The 16,586-nt window shown below is 38.7% G+C and overlaps 18 non-coding genes and 1 pseudogene across 18 annotated transcripts; all 19 read left to right on the forward strand.

The window, feature by feature from the left end:
• The first annotated feature begins 4,937 nt into the window (after positions 1-4,937).
• Positions 4,938-5,056, forward strand: LOC141318687 (5S ribosomal RNA). Its single transcript, XR_012352988.1, has one exon. It is a non-coding gene; the product is annotated as a 5S ribosomal RNA (ribosomal RNA).
• A 752-nt stretch (positions 5,057-5,808) lies between these two features.
• On the forward strand, positions 5,809-5,927 carry LOC141300626 (5S ribosomal RNA). Its single transcript, XR_012342010.1, has one exon. It is a non-coding gene; the product is annotated as a 5S ribosomal RNA (ribosomal RNA).
• A 752-nt stretch (positions 5,928-6,679) lies between these two features.
• LOC141319044 (5S ribosomal RNA) lies at positions 6,680-6,798 on the forward strand. The gene has a single exon (XR_012353322.1). It is a non-coding gene; the product is annotated as a 5S ribosomal RNA (ribosomal RNA).
• Positions 6,799-6,882: 84 nt separating this feature from the next.
• LOC141300634 (5S ribosomal RNA) lies at positions 6,883-7,001 on the forward strand. Its single transcript, XR_012342011.1, has one exon. It is a non-coding gene; the product is annotated as a 5S ribosomal RNA (ribosomal RNA).
• A 753-nt stretch (positions 7,002-7,754) lies between these two features.
• On the forward strand, positions 7,755-7,873 carry LOC141300640 (5S ribosomal RNA). Its single transcript, XR_012342012.1, has one exon. It is a non-coding gene; the product is annotated as a 5S ribosomal RNA (ribosomal RNA).
• An 84-nt stretch (positions 7,874-7,957) lies between these two features.
• LOC141300646 (5S ribosomal RNA) lies at positions 7,958-8,076 on the forward strand. Its single transcript, XR_012342013.1, has one exon. It is a non-coding gene; the product is annotated as a 5S ribosomal RNA (ribosomal RNA).
• A 752-nt stretch (positions 8,077-8,828) lies between these two features.
• Positions 8,829-8,947, forward strand: LOC141318981 (5S ribosomal RNA). Its single transcript, XR_012353263.1, has one exon. It is a non-coding gene; the product is annotated as a 5S ribosomal RNA (ribosomal RNA).
• An 84-nt stretch (positions 8,948-9,031) lies between these two features.
• LOC141300653 (5S ribosomal RNA) lies at positions 9,032-9,150 on the forward strand. The gene has a single exon (XR_012342015.1). It is a non-coding gene; the product is annotated as a 5S ribosomal RNA (ribosomal RNA).
• An 84-nt stretch (positions 9,151-9,234) lies between these two features.
• Positions 9,235-9,350, forward strand: LOC141346288 (5S ribosomal RNA; annotated as a pseudogene).
• A 753-nt stretch (positions 9,351-10,103) lies between these two features.
• LOC141300659 (5S ribosomal RNA) lies at positions 10,104-10,222 on the forward strand. The gene has a single exon (XR_012342016.1). It is a non-coding gene; the product is annotated as a 5S ribosomal RNA (ribosomal RNA).
• An 84-nt stretch (positions 10,223-10,306) lies between these two features.
• On the forward strand, positions 10,307-10,425 carry LOC141300666 (5S ribosomal RNA). The gene has a single exon (XR_012342017.1). It is a non-coding gene; the product is annotated as a 5S ribosomal RNA (ribosomal RNA).
• A 753-nt stretch (positions 10,426-11,178) lies between these two features.
• Positions 11,179-11,297, forward strand: LOC141318700 (5S ribosomal RNA). The gene has a single exon (XR_012353001.1). It is a non-coding gene; the product is annotated as a 5S ribosomal RNA (ribosomal RNA).
• Positions 11,298-12,049: 752 nt separating this feature from the next.
• Positions 12,050-12,168, forward strand: LOC141300673 (5S ribosomal RNA). Its single transcript, XR_012342018.1, has one exon. It is a non-coding gene; the product is annotated as a 5S ribosomal RNA (ribosomal RNA).
• Positions 12,169-12,252: 84 nt separating this feature from the next.
• Positions 12,253-12,371, forward strand: LOC141300679 (5S ribosomal RNA). The gene has a single exon (XR_012342019.1). It is a non-coding gene; the product is annotated as a 5S ribosomal RNA (ribosomal RNA).
• Positions 12,372-12,455: 84 nt separating this feature from the next.
• On the forward strand, positions 12,456-12,574 carry LOC141300693 (5S ribosomal RNA). The gene has a single exon (XR_012342021.1). It is a non-coding gene; the product is annotated as a 5S ribosomal RNA (ribosomal RNA).
• A 753-nt stretch (positions 12,575-13,327) lies between these two features.
• LOC141319389 (5S ribosomal RNA) lies at positions 13,328-13,446 on the forward strand. Its single transcript, XR_012353648.1, has one exon. It is a non-coding gene; the product is annotated as a 5S ribosomal RNA (ribosomal RNA).
• Positions 13,447-14,198: 752 nt separating this feature from the next.
• On the forward strand, positions 14,199-14,317 carry LOC141319016 (5S ribosomal RNA). The gene has a single exon (XR_012353296.1). It is a non-coding gene; the product is annotated as a 5S ribosomal RNA (ribosomal RNA).
• An 84-nt stretch (positions 14,318-14,401) lies between these two features.
• LOC141300699 (5S ribosomal RNA) lies at positions 14,402-14,520 on the forward strand. The gene has a single exon (XR_012342022.1). It is a non-coding gene; the product is annotated as a 5S ribosomal RNA (ribosomal RNA).
• A 753-nt stretch (positions 14,521-15,273) lies between these two features.
• On the forward strand, positions 15,274-15,392 carry LOC141300705 (5S ribosomal RNA). The gene has a single exon (XR_012342023.1). It is a non-coding gene; the product is annotated as a 5S ribosomal RNA (ribosomal RNA).
• Positions 15,393-16,586: the final 1,194 nt, after the last annotated feature.

Here is a 16,586-nt window from a genome sequence, read left to right on the forward strand (position 1 = left end):
CGATTTTTGAGGGTAAAGTTTCCACAAGAGGTGACGTCTTTACCATACAACACAAGCTTCAGGACTGAAGAAGGAGTGCAGTACTTCAGAGTGATTCACGATAATCAAGTGAAGACATGCAGGATCTGTGTAAGTCCGGAGCATGAAAAAAAGGACTGCCCACAATTCACATGCAGAAATTGTCTTGAGCAGGGGCATTATGCGCGAGACTGTAAAGTCCCGCGGTGCCAAGGCTGCCAAAAGACAATGTTAAGATGCAGATGCGAGATAGAAGACGAGGAAAATGAAGATCCAGGAATGGAAATACAAGAGGTAATGGGAGTTACAACAATTGAGAGGTTAAATGACTCACAAAGGCAGACGCAAGGAGAGGACGAGAAACAAGATGACGAGGAAGAGGAGAACAACAACATAGATGAGAATAAAGAAAAGAAGGAAGATGAAGAACAAGGAATGGAGATGGGAGGAGGAGCGAACAAAGAGGATATAAATTTGATTAAAGAAGGATTTTCTAAGGAACAGGACGATGTGGACACTAATGAACTGGACTACGAAAAAGGACAAGAAAAAGAAAAAGCTGAGGATAAGGGAATAAAGACACTGACTGAGGTAAGAGGAGCAGACAATGGGGGGGAAATTCGTGGAATGGAAAACAAAGGAAAAGAAAGACTGAATAGATGTGTAAAAACAAGAAAAGATGGCTTAGACATTCAACAGGTTCTTAAAAGGCAGAAGATAAGAAGAGAAGAGCAAAAGGAAAGACTGGAGAGGAGGAAAGCTGAAATGGGTGAAGTAAAAAATACTTTTTTGAAAGACAATGAAACGGATTGAATGGTGGTTTTTGGTTTTTCCAATCTTTTCTTTAATGAGCTCTATATCAATTGTATCGCTGAATGCTAGAGGATTATCCAAATGTCAAAAGTTTGAAAGATTAATGTGTCTGACCAAAAAATGTGATGTGCTATGTTTACAAGAAACGAAATGGGAAGATAAAATAAGTGATGAAATTAGAAAATTATGGAACGGAGAAATATATAGTAACTGTGATATGGAAAGGAAGAGAGGGGTAGCTATCTTAATAAGAAAAGGAGTATTTGAAGAAGTAAATATAGATTATAAAGACACAAAGGGAAGAATAATAATTGTTAAATTTGTGTGTAATGGAAAAGAAATGAAAGTGTGTAATATACATGCACCAAATGATGAAAGAGATAAATTTAATTTTTACAGGGATATGAATGAGTTAATAGAAAAACATGACAACATTATGGTGTTAGGGGATTTTAACACTGTAATACAGAGAATTGATGTAGATGATTCAATGGGATTTAGAAGAGATAGAGGGAGGAATGAACTACATAACATAATGGAGAAATATAATATGGTGGATGTGTGGAGAGAGAGGAATGGTATGAAAAGAGAATATTCAAGAAGACAAATTGTTGACAGAGTTCTAAAGCAAAGTAGAATAGACTTATTTTTATGTAAGAAAAAGGAAGCATATTATGTCACTAAGGCGTCTTACAAAAATTATAGTGAGAGTGATCATGATTTTTTATGGATATTGATGAATTTTAATGAGGCTGATAAAGGACCAGGGGTGTGGATATTAAATGCAGAACTTCTAAAAAATGAAATATACAGAATGGAAATAGAAAGTATAATAATTAATAGTGTAAATGAGGAAATGTATGAAATGGAAAAAGGGTTTTGGTGGGACATTCTAAAAAAAAGAATAAAAAAATTCTCAATGGAATATTCAAACAAATGGCAAAAAGTCAAAAAGATGAAAGAAAATAAGATCAAAAAAGAGTGGGATGAAGAAATGAGGAAAGTAAATGAGCATGATGAAAATATTGATAAGATAATAGAATTACAGGAAGAATTAAAGAAAATAGAAGAAGAGAAGTGTAAAGGAGCAATAATAAGAAGTAGGGCGAAAGACATTGTAGAAGGAGAAAGAAGTACGAAATATTTTTATGAATTAGAAAAAACAAGACAGAGAGCAGATATAATAAAAAGTATTAAAACAGAAGATGCGAGGATTGTAGAAGATAAAACAGGAATTTTGGAAGAAGTCAGAGAATTCTATAAGCATTTATTTACCAAAAATGAGATAGTTTTAGAAGATGAGGAATTTGTATTAAGTAAAATACAGGTTAAAGTTAATGAGGGAGACAAAGAAATGTGTGAGAGTGAGATTACGGAATTAGAAATAGGAATTGCAATTGATCAACTGAAAAATGGTAAAAGTCCAGGAATAGATGGATTAACAGCTGAATTTTATAAGGTTTTTAAAGATGTGTTATGTCCAATTTTAAATGAAATATTTATAGATAATTTTAAAAAAGGGAATTTATCGAATAGTATGAAGAAAGGTATGGTGAAAATAATTTACAAGAAAAAAGGTGATAAGAGAGACCTGAAAAACTACAGACCACTAAGCATGTTGAATACAGATTATAAAATATTAGCCAAAATTTTAGCCAATCGATTGAAAATAGTAGTACCAAATATAATTACTACAAATCAAGCATATGCTGTTCTAAAAAGAGATATTACTGATGTCATTAACAATATAAGAGATATGATATGGTACATGAAGGAGGAGAAAGAAACAGGATATATAATAAGTGTGGATTTAGAAAAGGCTTTTGATAGAGTTGAACACAAATACTTGATACATGTGATGGAGAGATTTGGTTTTGGGGAGAATTTTTTAAAATGGATAAAATGTTTATATACAGATATAAGTAGTTGTGTAAAAGTGAATGGTTTTTTAACTAAAGATTTTAAAATAACGAGATCAATCAGACAAGGGTGTCCTATGTCAGCATTATTATACACTTTAGTATCTGAAGCTTTAGGACTGGCAGTAGACCAGGAAAAGAACATAAAAGGAATACGCATAAAAGGAGAAGAATCAGAACAAAAAATATTTCAATATGCAGATGACACGACATTGTTTGTAAAAGATATTAAAAGTATGGATAAAGCAATGGAAGTTTTAGAAAGATATTGTAAAGGAACAGGGGCAAAAGTTAATAAAGAAAAAACTACATACATGAAAATTGGATTACCGAATGATCTGCTGAATAAAATGCAATTTAAGGAAGAAAAGAAGAGTATGAAAATTTTAGGTATAAGGGTTGGAGAAAATGAAAATGAAATAAGAGAAGTGGTATGGGAGGAGGTTTTAAAAGGAATGGAGAAGAGATTAAATTTCTGGAAATTAAGAGGATTATTTTTAAAAGGGAAGGTTTTAGTTATTAATTCTTTGTTTTTATCAAAAATGTGGTATGTATTGGGTTCTGTGAGTTTGCCTATATGGGTGTATAAAAAAATCAAATCTATTGTTTTAAACTTTTTATGGGAGGGGAAACCATCGAAAATTGCTTATGACACTCTAATTGGAAAGGTGGAGGAAGGAGGGTTGGGACTAATAGATCCATTAATAAGAATGAAAAGTATAAGAATAAAAACTGTTAATAAATACTGGAAACATGGGAAATATGCGTGGAAGGGTGTAATGAACTATTTTTTAAATAAATGTGGAAAAATGGGAGATGATGTTTTATGGATGAAGCTAAAAGAAAACATGATGAACGGAATACCAGAGTTTTATAAAGAGGTTGTAAAAGCATGGGGTGATTTTAGAAAGCATGTTGTTTGTACGTCTTTTACCAGGGAAGAGATTTTAAGACAACCATTGTTTTTAAATAATCAAATTAAAAAGGGAAATGATACCATTTTTTATAAAAAATGGTTTTATGCGGGGATAAAGCAAATAAAAGATATTTTGTATGAAGTGATACCTGGTTTTGTACCGGTGCAAGTAATAAGAGACGCAATTGTAGAAAATTATGACAATGAAACTAAAACAGTCTTAGAAAAACAATACAAACAAATGAAAGAAGTAATACCGGAAGAATGGATAAATATTATAGAAGGTACAGAAGAAACAAAAGGTAATGATGGAATGATGATTGATTTTAAAAGTAATGACAAACAGCATGCTTTTAAAGATGGTATTTTAAAGATGTTTTATTCTTGTTTATGTGAAGATGTTTTTATCACACCAAAAGCAGAAGGATATTGGCAAAGATTGTACCCAAGTATGGAAACTAAGAAAATATGGAAAAATCTAAGAGCTTGGTGGAAAAGTCCAATTTTAGAAAACTTTGATTATATTTTAAGACATAATTGTTTATTAAGTGAAATGAGACTGTGTAAATTTGGAATGGCAAGTGATGCAATATGCAAGGTATGTAATAGGGAAGATGAAGGATTGATACATATTTTTTTTAAATGCACAGGGTTAAAATGTTTTATAAAAAAATTAAAAGAAATGACAAGTAAATTGGGAGTAGAACAAAGATGTATTGATGAAGAATGGGAAACAATGTTTTTATTTGGTTCTAAAGGTAATTTTAAGAATGTGTGTTTTTTAAATTTGATATTAACCATTGCTAGATTTGTAATTTGGAGCAGAAGGAATTTTGTCAAACAAAAGAAAACAAAAATACCTGTGTGCAAACTTTTTAAGGTGAAGATGTGTTTTATTTTAAATGTTTTGTTTGATTACTGTAATATGAATGAAGAGAAAGATGTTTTTGTCAAAATTTTTGTAAATGATAACCCATTTATTGAAATGACATGGTTTCGATTTAATGTATTGTTGCCAGAATGTGATTCAGACTGTTTTTAAAATGTATTAACATGTTTTAAATAAATAAAAAAAAAAAAAAAAAAAAAAGAGCGCCCGATCTCGTCTGATCTCGGAAGCTAAGCAGCGTCGGGCCTGCTTAGTACTTGGATGGGAGACCGCCTGGGAATACCAGGTGCTGTAAGCTTTTGCCTTTTCTTCACTATTTATATAATATGCTGGCTTTTACGGAGGCTGATCTTTAAATAGCCCACTTTTTGGAGCAGCCCTCGCTTACGGCCATACCGCGCTGAGAGCGCCCAATCTCGTCTGATCTCGGAAGCTAAGCAGCGTCGGGCCTGCTTAGTACTTGGATGGGAGACCGCCTGGGAATACCAGGTGCTGTAAGCTTTTGCCTTTTCTTCACTATTTATATAATATGCTGGCTTTTAGAAAGACGTGTTTTACCGCTCTATTTATTACAATCATTTAAATGTATTATAGAGTTTTAAGTGTTTTACATGTTTTTTAGGCCATTTTATTACTCTTAACATTTTAAGTGAGTGTGTGTCTTTAAAAATGGATGGTTGGCCTGCCATGTGACTAGACACATGACAGGAAGCAGGAAGTACAACTGTATAAGAGAGCAGCATGACAAACAAAGGACAGTCACCAAACTGTTGGATTGAGGAGTTGCTAATTTTAGAGCTCACCTTTCCATTCACCACCTGCAAACTTTGGATTACACTTTCTGTGGATTGTATATACACCGGTGGACACTCACATTGGACTTATCAACACACTGGGATTCTTGGACTGTTTTTAGGGTATGGACAAATGAACTGTATTCTTTTAACAGCGTTTACCTCGTTTTATCGTGTTGTTTTAAAGTCTTTTATGTGAACCTTGTAAATAAACCAAATCTATTTAAACCAATCTTCTTTTATGTCTCATTCTTTTAACCACTAGTCATCTCTCACAGTTAAATCTGACCCCATTTTAGTCTTGTAACTCGGCTGATAAGGCCGATTGTTACACTTGGATGGGAGACCGCCTGGGAATACCAGGTGCTGTAAGCTTTTGCCTTTTCTTCACTATTTATATAATATGCTGGCTTTTACGGAGGCTGATCTTTAAATAGCCCACTTTTTGGAGCAGCCCTCGCTTACGGCCATACCGCGCTGAGAGCGCCCGATCTCGTCTGATCTCGGAAGCTAAGCAGCGTCGGGCCTGCTTAGTACTTGGATGGGAGACCGCCTGGGAATACCAGGTGCTGTAAGCTTTTGCCTTTTCTTCACTATTTATATAATATGCTGGCTTTTAGAAAGACGTGTTTTACCGCTCTATTTATTACAATCATTTAAATGTATTATAGAGTTTTAAGTGTTTTACATGTTTTTTAGGCCATTTTATTACTCTTAACATTTTAAGTGAGTGTGTGTCTTTAAAAATGGATGGTTGGCCTGCCATGTGACTAGACACATGACAGGAAGCAGGAAGTACAACTGTATAAGAGAGCAGCATGACAAACAAAGGACAGTCACCAAACTGTTGGATTGAGGAGTTGCTAATTTTAGAGCTCACCTTTCCATTCACCACCTGCAAACTTTGGATTACACTTTCTGTGGATTGTATATACACCGGTGGACACTCACATTGGACTTATCAACACACTGGGATTCTTGGACTGTTTTTAGGGTATGGACAAATGAACTGTATTCTTTTAACAGCGTTTACCTCGTTTTATCGTGTTGTTTTAAAGTCTTTTATGTGAACCTTGTAAATAAACCAAATCTATTTAAACCAATCTTCTTTTATGTCTCATTCTTTTAACCACTAGTCATCTCTCACAGTTAAATCTGACCCCATTTTAGTCTTGTAACTCGGCTGATAAGGCCGATTGTTACACTTGGATGGGAGACCGCCTGGGAATACCAGGTGCTGTAAGCTTTTGCCTTTTCTTCACTATTTATATAATATGCTGGCTTTTACGGAGGCTGATCTTTAAATAGCTCACTTTTTGGAGCAGCCCTCGCTTACGGCCATACCGCGCTGAGAGCGCCCGATCTCGTCTGATCTCGGAAGCTAAGCAGCGTCGGACCTGCTTAGTACTTGGATGAGAGACCGCCTGGGAATACCAGGTGCTGTAAGCTTTTGCCTTTTCTTCACTATTTATATAATATGCTGGCTTTTACGGAGGCTGATCTTTAAATAGCCCACTTTTTGGAGCAGCCCTCGCTTACGGCCATACCGCGCTGAGAGCGCCCGATCTCGTCTGATCTCGGAAGCTAAGCAGCGTCGGGCCTGCTTAGTACTTGGATGGGAGACCGCCTGGGAATACCAGGTGCTGTAAGCTTTTGCCTTTTCTTCACTATTTATATAATATGCTGGCTTTTAGAAAGACGTGTTTTACCGCTCTATTTATTACAATCATTTAAATGTATTATAGAGTTTTAAGTGTTTTACATGTTTTTTAGGCCATTTTATTACTCTTAACATTTTAAGTGAGTGTGTGTCTTTAAAAAATGGATGGTTGGCCTGCCATGTGACTAGACACATGACAGGAAGCAGGAAGTACAACTGTATAAGAGAGCAGCATGACAAACAAAGGACAGTCACCAAACTGTTGGATTGAGGAGTTGCTAATTTTAGAGCTCACCTTTCCATTCACCACCTGCAAACTTTGGATTACACTTTCTGTGGATTGTATATACACCGGTGGACACTCACATTGGACTTATCAACACACTGGGATTCTTGGACTGTTTTTAGGGTATGGACAAATGAACTGTATGCTTTTAACAGCGTTTACCTCGTTTTATCGTGTTGTTTTAAAGTCTTTTATGTGAACCTTGTAAATAAACCAAATCTATTTAAACCAATCTTCTTTTATGTCTCATTCTTTTAACCACTAGTCATCTCTCACAGTTAAATCTGACCCCATTTTAGTCTTGTAACTCGGCTGATAAGGCCGATTGTTACACTTGGATGGGAGACCGCCTGGGAATACCAGGTGCTGTAAGCTTTTGCCTTTTCTTCACTATTTATATAATATGCTGGCTTTTACGGAGGCTGATCTTTAAATAGCCCACTTTTTGGAGCAGCCCTCGCTTACGGCCATACCGCGCTGAGAGCGCCCGATCTCGTCTGATCTCGGAAGCTAAGCAGCGTCGGGCCTGCTTAGTACTTGGATGGGAGACCGCCTGGGAATACCAGGTGCTGTAAGCTTTTGCCTTTTCTTTACTATTTATATAATATGCTGGCTTTTACGGAGGCTGATCTTTAAATAGCCCACTTTTTGGAGCAGCCCTCGCTTACGGCCATACCGCGCTGAGAGCGCCCGATCTCGTCTGATCTCGGAAGCTAAGCAGCGTCGGGCCTGCTTAGTACTTGGATGGGAGACCGCCTGGGAATACCAGGTGCTGTAAGCTTTTGCCTTTTCTTCACTATTTATATAATATGCTGGCTTTTAGAAAGACGTGTTTTACCGCTCTATTTATTACAATCATTTAAATGTATTATAGAGTTTTAAGTGTTTTACATGTTTTTTAGGCCATTTTATTACTCTTAACATTTTAAGTGAGTGTGTGTCTTTAAAAATGGATGGTTGGCCTGCCATGTGACTAGACACATGACAGGAAGCAGGAAGTACAACTGTATAAGAGAGCAGCATGACAAACAAAGGACAGTCACCAAACTGTTGGATTGAGGAGTTGCTAATTTTAGAGCTCACCTTTCCATTCACCACCTGCAAACTTTGGATTACACTTTCTGTGGATTGTATATACACCGGTGGACACTCACATTGGACTTATCAACACACTGGGATTCTTGGACTGTTTTTAGGGTATGGACAAATGAACTGTATTCTTTTAACAGCGTTTACCTCGTTTTATCGTGTTGTTTTAAAGTCTTTTATGTGAACCTTGTAAATAAACCAAATCTATTTAAACCAATCTTCTTTTATGTCTCATTCTTTTAACCACTAGTCATCTCTCACAGTTAAATCTGACCCCATTTTAGTCTTGTAACTCGGCTGATAAGGCCGATTGTTACACTTGGATGGGAGACCGCCTGGGAATACCAGGTGCTGTAAGCTTTTGCCTTTTCTTCACTATTTATATAATATGCTGGCTTTTACGGAGGCTGATCTTTAAATAGCCCACTTTTTGGAGCAGCCCTCGCTTACGGCCATACCGCGCTGAGAGCGCCCGATCTCGTCTGATCTCGGAAGCTAAGCAGCGTCGGGCCTCCTTAGTACTTGGATGGGAGACCGCCTGGGAATACCAGGTGCTGTAAGCTTTTGCCTTTTCTTCACTATTTATATAATATGCTGGCTTTTACGGAGGCTGATCTTTAAATAGCCCACTTTTTGGAGCAGCCCTCGCTTACGGCCATACCGCGCTGAGAGCGCCCGATCTCGTCTGATCTCGGAAGCTAAGCAGCGTCGGGCCTGCTTAGTACTTGGATGGGAGACCGCCTGGGAATACCAGGTGCTGTAAGCTTTTGCCTTTTCTTCACTATTTATATAATATGCTGGCTTTTACGGAGGCTGATCTTTAAATAGCCCACTTTTTGGAGCAGCCCTCGCTTACGGCCATACCGCGCTGAGAGCGCCCGATCTCGTCTGATCTCGGAAGCTAAGCAGCGTCGGGCCTGCTTAGTACTTGGATGGGAGACCGCCTGGGAATACCAGGTGCCAGCTTTTGCCTTTTCTTCACTATTTATATAATATGCTGGCTTTTAGAAAGACGTCTTTTACCGCTCTATTTATTACAATCATTTAAATGTATTATAGAGTTTTAAGTGTTTTACATGTTTTTTAGGCCATTTTATTACTCTTAACATTTTAAGTAAGTGTGTGTCTTTAAAAAATGGATGGTTGGCCTGCCATGTGACTAGACACATGACAGGAAGCAGGAAGTACAACTGTATAAGAGAGCAGCATGACAAACAAAGGACAGTCACCAAACTGTTGGATTGAGGAGTTGCTAATTTTAGAGCTCACCTTTCCATTCACCACCTGCAAACTTTGGATTACACTTTCTGTGGATTGTATATACACCGGTGGACACTCACATTGGACTTATCAACACACTGGGATTCTTGGACTGTTTTTAGGGTATGGACAAATGAACTGTATGCTTTTAACAGCGTTTACCTCGTTTTATCGTGTTGTTTTAAAGTCTTTTATGTGAACCTTGTAAATAAACCAAATCTATTTAAACCAATCTTCTTTTATGTCTCATTCTTTTAACCACTAGTCATCTCTCACAGTTAAATCTGACCCCATTTTAGTCTTGTAACTCGGCTGATAAGGCCGATTGTTACACTTGGATGGGAGACCGCCTGGGAATACCAGGTGCTGTAAGCTTTTGCCTTTTCTTCACTATTTATATAATATGCTGGCTTTTACGGAGGCTGATCTTTAAATAGCCCACTTTTTGGAGCAGCCCTCGCTTACGGCCATACCGCGCTGAGAGCGCCCGATCTCGTCTGATCTCGGAAGCTAAGCAGCGTCGGGCCTGCTTAGTACTTGGATGGGAGACCGCCTGGGAATACCAGGTGCTGTAAGCTTTTGCCTTTTCTTCACTATTTATATAATATGCTGGCTTTTACGGAGGCTGATCTTTAAATAGCCCACTTTTTGGAGCAGCCCTCGCTTACGGCCATACCGCGCTGAGAGCGCCCGATCTCGTCTGATCTCGGAAGCTAAGCAGCGTCGGGCCTGCTTAGTACTTGGATGGGAGACCGCCTGGGAATACCAGGTGCTGTAAGCTTTTGCCTTTTCTTCACTATTTATATAATATGCTGGCTTTTAGAAAGACGTGTTTTACCGCTCTATTTATTACAATCATTTAAATGTATTATAGAGTTTTAAGTGTTTTACATGTTTTTTAGGCCATTTTATTACTCTTAACATTTTAAGTGAGTGTGTGTCTTTAAAAAATGGATGGTTGGCCTGCCATGTGACTAGACACATGACAGGAAGCAGGAAGTACAACTGTATAAGAGAGCAGCATGACAAACAAAGGACAGTCACCAAACTGTTGGATTGAGGAGTTGCTAATTTTAGAGCTCACCTTTCCATTCACCACCTGCAAACTGTGGATTACACTTTCTGTGGATTGTATATACACCGGTGGACACTCACATTGGACTTATCAACACACTGGGATTCTTGGACTGTTTTTAGGGTATGGACAAATGAACTGTATTCTTTTAACAGCGTTTACCTCGTTTTATCGTGTTGTTTTAAAGTCTTTTATGTGAACCTTGTAAATAAACCAAATCTATTTAAACCAATCTTCTTTTATGTCTCATTCTTTTAACCACTAGTCATCTCTCACAGTTAAATCTGATCCCATTTTAGTCTTGTAACTCGGCTGATAAGGCCGATTGTTACACTTGGATGGGAGACCGCCTGGGAATACCAGGTGCTGTAAGCTTTTGCCTTTTCTTCACTATTTATATAATATGCTGGCTTTTACGGAGGCTGATCTTTAAATAGCCCACTTTTTGGAGCAGCCCTCGCTTACGGCCATACCGCGCTGAGAGCGCCCGATCTCGTCTGATCTCGGAAGCTAAGCAGCGTCGGGCCTGCTTAGTACTTGGATGGGAGACCGCCTGGGAATACCAGTTGCTGTAAGCTTTTGCCTTTTCTTCACTATTTATATAATATGCTGGCTTTTAGAAAGACGTGTTTTACCGCTCTATTTATTACAATCATTTAAATGTATTATAGAGTTTTAAGTGTTTTACATGTTTTTTAGGCCATTTTATTACTCTTAACATTTTAAGTGAGTGTGTGTCTTTAAAAATGGATGGTTGGCCTGCCATGTGACTAGACACATGACAGGAAGCAGGAAGTACAACTGTATAAGAGAGCAGCATGACAAACAAAGGACAGTCACCAAACTGTTGGATTGAGGAGTTGCTAATTTTAGAGCTCACCTTTCCATTCACCACCTGCAAACTTTGGATTACACTTTCTGTGGATTGTATATACACCGGTGGACACTCACATTGGACTTATCAACACACTGGGATTCTTGGACTGTTTTTAGGGTATGGACAAATGAACTGTATTCTTTTAACAGCGTTTACCTCGTTTTATCGTGTTGTTTTAAAGTCTTTTATGTGAACCTTGTAAATAAACCAAATCTATTTAAACCAATCTTCTTTTATGTCTCATTCTTTTAACCACTAGTCATCTCTCACAGTTAAATCTGACCCCATTTTAGTCTTGTAACTCGGCTGATAAGGCCGATTGTTACACTTGGATGGGAGACCGCCTGGGAATACCAGGTGCTGTAAGCTTTTGCCTTTTCTTCACTATTTATATAATATGCTGGCTTTTACGGAGGCTGATCTTTAAATAGCCCACTTTTTGGAGCAGCCCTCGCTTACGGCCATACCGCGCTGAGAGCGCCCGATCTCGTCTGATCTCGGAAGCTAAGCAGCGTCGGGCCTGCTTAGTACTTGGATGGGAGACCGCCTGGGAATACCAGGTGCTGTAAGCTTTTGCCTTTTCTTCACTATTTATATAATATGCTGGCTTTTACGGAGGCTGATCTTTAAATAGCCCACTTTTTGGAGCAGCCCTCGCTTACGGCCATACCGCGCTGAGAGCGCCCGATCTCGTCTGATCTCGGAAGCTAAGCAGCGTCGGGCCTGCTTAGTACTTGGATGGGAGACCGCCTGGGAATACCAGGTGCTGTAAGCTTTTGCCTTTTCTTCACTATTTATATAATATGCTGGCTTTTACGGAGGCTGATCTTTAAATAGCCCACTTTTTGGAGCAGCCCTCGCTTACGGCCATACCGCGCTGAGAGCGCCCGATCTCGTCTGATCTCGGAAGCTAAGCAGCGTCGGGCCTGCTTAGTACTTGGATGGGAGACCGCCTGGGAATACCAGGTGCTGTAAGCTTTTGCCTTTTCTTCACTATTTATATAATATGCTGGCTTTTAGAAAGACGTGTTTTACCGCTCTATTTATTACAATCATTTAAATGTATTATAGAGTTTTAAGTGTTTTACATGTTTTTTAGGCCATTTTATTACTCTTAACATTTTAAGTGAGTGTGTGTCTTTAAAAAATGGATGGTTGGCCTGCCATGTGACTAGACACATGACAGGAAGCAGGAAGTACAACTGTATAAGAGAGCAGCATGACAAACAAAGGACAGTCACCAAACTGTTGGATTGAGGAGTTGCTAATTTTAGAGCTCACCTTTCCATTCACCACCTGCAAACTGTGGATTACACTTTCTGTGGATTGTATATACACCGGTGGACACTCACATTGGACTTATCAACACACTGGGATTCTTGGACTGTTTTTAGGGTATGGACAAATGAACTGTATTCTTTTAACAGCGTTTACCTCGTTTTATCGTGTTGTTTTAAAGTCTTTTATGTGAACCTTGTAAATAAACCAAATCTATTTAAACCAATCTTCTTTTATGTCTCATTCTTTTAACCACTAGTCATCTCTCACAGTTAAATCTGATCCCATTTTAGTCTTGTAACTCGGCTGATAAGGCCGATTGTTACACTTGGATGGGAGACCGCCTGGGAATACCAGGTGCTGTAAGCTTTTGCCTTTTCTTCACTATTTATATAATATGCTGGCTTTTACGGAGGCTGATCTTTAAATAGCCCACTTTTTGGAGCAGCCCTAGCTTACGGCCATACCGCGCTGAGAGCGCCCGATCTCGTCTGATCTCGGAACCTAAGCAGCGTCGGGCCTGCTTAGTACTTGGATGGGAGACCGCCTGGGAATACCAGTTGCTGTAAGCTTTTGCCTTTTCTTCACTATTTATATAATATGCTGGCTTTTAGAAAGACGTGTTTTACCGCTCTATTTATTACAATCATTTAAATGTATTATAGAGTTTTAAGTGTTTTACATGTTTTTTAGGCCATTTTATTACTCTTAACATTTTAAGTGAGTGTGTGTCTTTAAAAATGGATGGTTGGCCTGCCATGTGACTAGACACATGACAGGAAGCAGGAAGTACAACTGTATAAGAGAGCAGCATGACAAACAAAGGACAGTCACCAAACTGTTGGATTGAGGAGTTGCTAATTTTAGAGCTCACCTTTCCATTCACCACCTGCAAACTTTGGATTACACTTTCTGTGGATTGTATATACACCGGTGGACACTCACATTGGACTTATCAACACACTGGGATTCTTGGACTGTTTTTAGGGTATGGACAAATGAACTGTATTCTTTTAACAGCGTTTACCTCGTTTTATCGTGTTGTTTTAAAGTCTTTTATGTGAACCTTGTAAATAAACCAAATCTATTTAAACCAATCTTCTTTTATGTCTCATTCTTTTAACCACTAGTCATCTCTCACAGTTAAATCTGACCCCATTTTAGTCTTGTAACTCGGCTGATAAGGCCGATTGTTACACTTGGATGGGAGACCGCCTGGGAATACCAGGTGCTGTAAGCTTTTGCCTTTTCTTCACTATTTATATAATATGCTGGCTTTTACGGAGGCTGATCTTTAAATAGCCCACTTTTTGGAGCAGCCCTCGCTTACGGCCATACCGCGCTGAGAGCGCCTGATCTCGTCTGATCTCGGAAGCTAAGCAGCGTCGGCCCTGCTTAGTACTTGGATGGGAGACCGCCTGGGAATACCAGGTGCTGTAAGCTTTTGCCTTTTCTTCACTATTTATATAATATGCTGGCTTTTACGGAGGCTGATCTTTAAATAGCCCACTTTTTGGAGCAGCCCTCGCTTACGGCCATACCGCGCTGAGAGCGCCCGATCTCGTCTGATCTCGGAAGCTAAGCAGCGTCGGGCCTGCTTAGTACTTGGATGGGAGACCGCCTGGGAATACCAGGTGCTGTAAGCTTTTGCCTTTTCTTCACTATTTATATAATATGCTGGCTTTTAGAAAGACGTGTTTTACCGCTCTATTTATTACAATCATTTAAATGTATTATAGAGTTTTAAGTGTTTTACATGTTTTTTAGGCCATTTTATTACTCTTAACATTTTAAGTGAGTGTGTGTCTTTAAAAAATGGATGGTTGGCCTGCCATGTGACTAGACACATGACAGGAAGCAGGAAGTACAACTGTATAAGAGAGCAGCATGACAAACAAAGGACAGTCACCAAACTGTTGGATTGAGGAGTTGCTAATTTTAGAGCTCACCTTTCCATTCACCACCTGCAAACTGTGGATTACACTTTCTGTGGATTGTATATACACCGGTGGACACTCACATTGGACTTATCAACACACTGGGATTCTTGGACTGTTTTTAGGGTATGGACAAATGAACTGTATTCTTTTAACAGCGTTTACCTCGTTTTATCGTGTTGTTTTAAAGTCTTTTATGTGAACCTTGTAAATAAACCAAATCTATTTAAACCAATCTTCTTTTATGTCTCATTCTTTTAACCACTAGTCATCTCTCACAGTTAAATCTGATCCCATTTTAGTCTTGTAACTCGGCTGATAAGGCCGATTGTTACACTTGGATGGGAGACCGCCTGGGAATACCAGGTGCTGTAAGCTTTTGCCTTTTCTTCACTATTTATATAATATGCTGGCTTTTACGGAGGCTGATCTTTAAATAGCCCACTTTTTGGAGCAGCCCTCGCTTACGGCCATACCGCGCTGAGAGCGCCCGATCTCGTCTGATCTCGGAAGCTAAGCAGCGTCGGGCCTGCTTAGTACTTGGATGGGAGACCGCCTGGGAATACCAGGTGCTGTAAGCTTTTGCCTTTTCTTCACTATTTATATAATATGCTGGCTTTTAGAAAGACGTGTTTTACCGCTCTATTTATTACAATCATTTAAATGTATTATAGAGTTTTAAGTGTTTTACATGTTTTTTAGGCCATTTTATTACTCTTAACATTTTAAGTGAGTGTGTGTCTTTAAAAAATGGATGGTTGGCCTGCCATGTGACTAGACACATGACAGGAAGCAGGAAGTACAACTGTATAAGAGAGCAGCATGACAAACAAAGGACAGTCACCAAACTGTTGGATTGAGGAGTTGCTAATTTTAGAGCTCACCTTTCCATTCACCACCTGCAAACTGTGGATTACACTTTCTGTGGATTGTATATACACCGGTGGACACTCACATTGGACTTATCAACACACTGGGATTCTTGGACTGTTTTTAGGGTATGGACAAATGAACTGTATTCTTTTAACAGCGTTTACCTCGTTTTATCGTGTTGTTTTAAAGTCTTTTATGTGAACCTTGTAAATAAACCAAATCTATTTAAACCAATCTTCTTTTATGTCTCATTCTTTTAACCACTAGTCATCTCTCACAGTTAAATCTGATCCCATTTTAGTCTTGTAACTCGGCTGATAAGGCCGATTGTTACACTTGGATGGGAGACCGCCTGGGAATACCAGGTGCTGTAAGCTTTTGCCTTTTCTTCACTATTTATATAATATGCTGGCTTTTACGGAGGCTGATCTTTAAATAGCCCACTTTTTGGAGCAGCCCTCGCTTACGGCCATACCCCCACCTGAGGCGCTAGAGAGCAAACAGGAAGTGAGTTGGCAGTTTGTAGTGTGCAGTAGGTGAGATAGGCTCACCGTTTTTCTGGGTGTTTTTTCACATTTATTTTGTTTGTTTTTTAGTTAGAAGAAGTTTTTTTTGAGGAAGGTTTTTTTTTAACCCCAAACAGGTCTTTCTGTTTGGGGTTTGAGACAACCAAAATATGGATTTAATGGACAAAGAACACGGACTGGTAAAACAACATGAGATGGGAAATGCGGAACCAGGATTTGTTGCAGACATAACTGAAAGGAATATAAATGAAAGACATGGAGAAAACAATAATGAAACGTGGGCGACGGTGGTTTCAAGGAGGAAACAAGAAAGAAAAACAACTGGACAAGAACGGAAAGGAGATCTACAATCAACTGAAGGTATTGGAATTGAGA

The sequence above is a fragment of the Garra rufa genome, chromosome 1 (genome assembly GCF_049309525.1).
Source record: "Garra rufa chromosome 1, GarRuf1.0, whole genome shotgun sequence".
In the NCBI taxonomy this organism is placed as follows: domain Eukaryota; kingdom Metazoa; phylum Chordata; class Actinopteri; order Cypriniformes; family Cyprinidae; genus Garra; species Garra rufa.